General features: G+C 39.3%; 1 pseudogene; it reads left to right on the top strand.

Annotated features, from left to right (window-relative positions):
* The first annotated feature begins 524 nt into the window (after positions 1–524).
* On the top strand, positions 525–1,309 carry LOC106003831 (annotated as a pseudogene).
* Positions 1,310–3,406: the final 2,097 nt, after the last annotated feature.

Below are 3,406 nucleotides of genomic sequence, written 5' to 3'. Positions count from 1 at the left end.
GGCCTTTTTTATTCTCCTGAATTCCTCACAGTCTTCCTGCTCTTTATTTTTCACAGAATGCTCCTTTTTATCGTCTTCAACTACTTCACTTCTACATGTCCCTCAGCTCTCCTTAGGTGTCACTCCCTTGGGAAAACATCACTGGCTTTCTGACTATTAGAACATTACAAAAACCTTCCAAATATAGGATTTCACCCATGTAGGAAATATACCTTTCCATGTATTTCTCCTGGTTGTGATTTAGTATTTCTGTGATTATTTGATTAATATCTGTCTCTCCTACCAGTCTATATGCTCCAGAGATACAGGGACTGATTTGGATTACTTTCATCTAGTTTTTGGCAATGAGCTTACTACATGGTAAGGGTTCAATAAATATTTGTTGAGTGAGTAAATGGATGAATGAAAAACAGGACCAGAGCTTCCCCTTATGTGTGCACTTTATCTGGGTGCACCTAGTCTGTCTGAGAACCCCTAGGCACCAACCTTAATCCCCCTAGTGGTCTCCTTTCCACTCCAACGTGATGAAAGACACTATCAGGAACCAGGAGAAACTCACCAAACTGCAAGTACAAGTGCACATTTGTGGGAAAGGAACTACTCATGGAAAGAAGAAGGTGGTTCACAGAATGGCTAAAACAGATGACAAAAAACTTCAGTTCTCTGTCAGAGGCAGGCCCCTGGCCAGGGCGGCCTCCGCCATTAAAAGATGGCGCCTGGCTAGTTGCCAGGTTAGGATTGCCTCGTGAGACTAAGCAGAAGGTCCAAAGAGGAAGTAAACAGCATTGATTGCTAGTGAAGTTGTTCGTTTAGGTGCACAGCCTGATTCGCTCCCTCCTGTACCCTGCTCGCTGTTTGGTCATGTAAATGTATATAAGTGTGTAGACATGCGGAAATAGAGAGAAGATACATCTGAACTGGGGCTTCTTGTCGTCCTTGCGGGTCGAGGGCGATAGTTCTCCTTAAAGAAGTTAGGAGTAAACAACACCTCTGATATTGAAGAAGTGCATATGTTCACAAACCAAGGAATAGAGATACACTTTAACAACCCAAAAGTTCAGGCATTGCTGGCCATGAACACTTTCACCATTACAGGCTATGCTGAGACAAACAGCTGACAAAAATGCTACCCAGCATCTTCAACCAACTTGTTGCAGACAGTTCAACCAGTTTAAGAAGACTAGTGGAAGCTCTGCCCAAATAATCCGTGGGTGGAAAAGCCCCAGTTGCTACTGGAGAGAATGATGATGATAAAATTCCAGAACTTGTGGAGCATTTTGATGAGCCTTCCAAGAATGAAGCGAACTGAGTTGAGTCAGATTCGGAAGAAGATAAAACTTGAAGAAGTTCCTGGGAGCTGCTATTTTATATTATGACTGCCTTTCAAGATTTTATTCATGGGTCTGATAAAATCTAGATCTCTAATATTTTTAAGCCCAACCTCTTTGGACCCTGCAGCTCTTTTCAGTTTTTGCTTCTACACAATTTATTCTTTGAAACTAATTAAGCTGAGGAAACCTGGGAATAAAGTTTGAAACAAGATTGATAAAGTTCTTTGGCTAGGAAAAAGAGAAGAAAAAAAGAAAGACAGGACCATAGTCTGGCAATGTCGTTATAGTGAATCAACTTAGCCAGGATCTTTGTTTGTTATTATTTAATAATTACAAGGGAAAATATAGCAAGTAGGTGTAGGCCAGTCAGGCCCAGAAATAGAGACCTCCTTGCAGTGGACATGCCAAGGGCCATTAAAGGTAACTCCCTGGAAGACAAAGGGAAGGGAGAGGTCCAGAAAAGGAAAGGTCAGTGACTCCTGTGAAATAAACTGAATTCCTACCCACTGATAGGCTCAAGCTGCTCCCACTTGAGAGCTTCTAAGCATCTAGAATTTTGTGTATCCAATGTGGATTTTGAAAAGAAAGCAATTATAGCATCTTGGAGTGCAAACCTCCATGAGAAAGGCTCATAGTGAAAATGGATCAAAGTTTTATGAGGATGGTTCAAAATTTTCTTGCATTCTAAATTCAAGGGCTAATAAATGCAGATGAAAAATATCAGAGATTGTAATGGGAGAATGATGCAAAATCACAATGAAGTTGTAAAATACTCATAACAACAGTGTTGAGGTCAAATGTTCAGAGGCAGCAAGAGGATGCAGAACTGTGGCCCTGATAGCTGCATCCTAGTTAGACTGTTCTTGTAATAAAGTATTGAACAGAGAGGGAGTCTCCCTTCATTGTCAACTATATTCTGAGTTTGGTTTTTCAGTCTTCCTGTGGACTGTGTGATCTTCCTAATAACCTTTCTGACAACATTCCAAAAATTATTTTTTCTTTTTTTTCCAGAATCAATTCATATTGTTTGCAAATAAGAAATCTTGTCCTATGAAATGTGGTAGAAAAGATAGGGAAAGACTCTGTTTCGTGGACTCCCTGAACAAACACCAGTCAAACCAAATGCAGTGACCTGCAATGGCCAGAGGTGGAAAAGTGGGGATGGAGGGAAAGTTGGGATGCTCTTGGCAGATCCGCAGAACTTCAACATGGAGAAATTCCACAACAAAGCCTTTGTGGTGCAAGGTTTCCTCTGTGGCATGGTAATTCTTTTGGAGATAAGTCTTCATGAATCCCAGTAGGTTGCTGGTGTGACAAAACTCCTGCTTTCCAAAGTTTGAAAGGATAATCTAACTCAGTGGTTTTTAGTGGGGATGGTTTTAACCCCCCCCCCCAGGAGACATTTGGCAATGTCTAGAGACATTTTTGATGTCACAACTAAGGGAGAGGGTTGCTACTGACATCTAGTGAGTAGAGGCCAAGGGAGTTACAGAACATCCACACAGGAAAGCCCCACCATGACAGAGAATTATTTAGCCAAACATATATAGTCAATGTGTCACTATTGAGAATTCTGGTCTAAATAATGTGACTGAAACTCTTGCTTTTTAGGAAAGTTTTGTATTAGAAAAAAATCTTGTACTGGAAAATGTAAACTTCATATTTTGAGGTAGTATACAGAACTACATTATCCAGCGGAATAGAAATTAGCTATCAAGCACGTGAAATACGACTAGTCTGAATTGAGATATGCATATGTGAAATACATACTGGGTTTCTTAGTTTCAAAAAATGTGGAATATCTCATTATAATTAAAATATTCTTTACATGCTGAAATTATAGTTTTGAAATATTGAATAAAATAAAATAAGTCATTAAAATTAATTACTCCTGTTTCATTTTACATTTTAAAAAATGGGTTACTAGAAAATTTAAGTTACATATGTGGCTCATGTCATAATTCCATTGGACAGCTCTGGCTTAGAAAAGGAGAAGCCAATGAGTTAGAGATTTTGAACAGGAGATATTCTGCTTATTGGAAAAGAACAAAAGCTAAAAGAAATAAAATTTCATT

This window comes from Mustela putorius, unplaced genomic scaffold, assembly GCF_011764305.1.
Source record: "Mustela putorius furo isolate JIRA1106 unplaced genomic scaffold, ASM1176430v1.1 tig00003834_pilon_pilon_pilon, whole genome shotgun sequence".
NCBI classification, from domain to species: Eukaryota; Metazoa; Chordata; class Mammalia; order Carnivora; family Mustelidae; genus Mustela; species Mustela putorius.
Note: the sequence above shows the minus strand (reverse complement) of the source record. Positions and strands in the feature narration are given on the sequence as shown.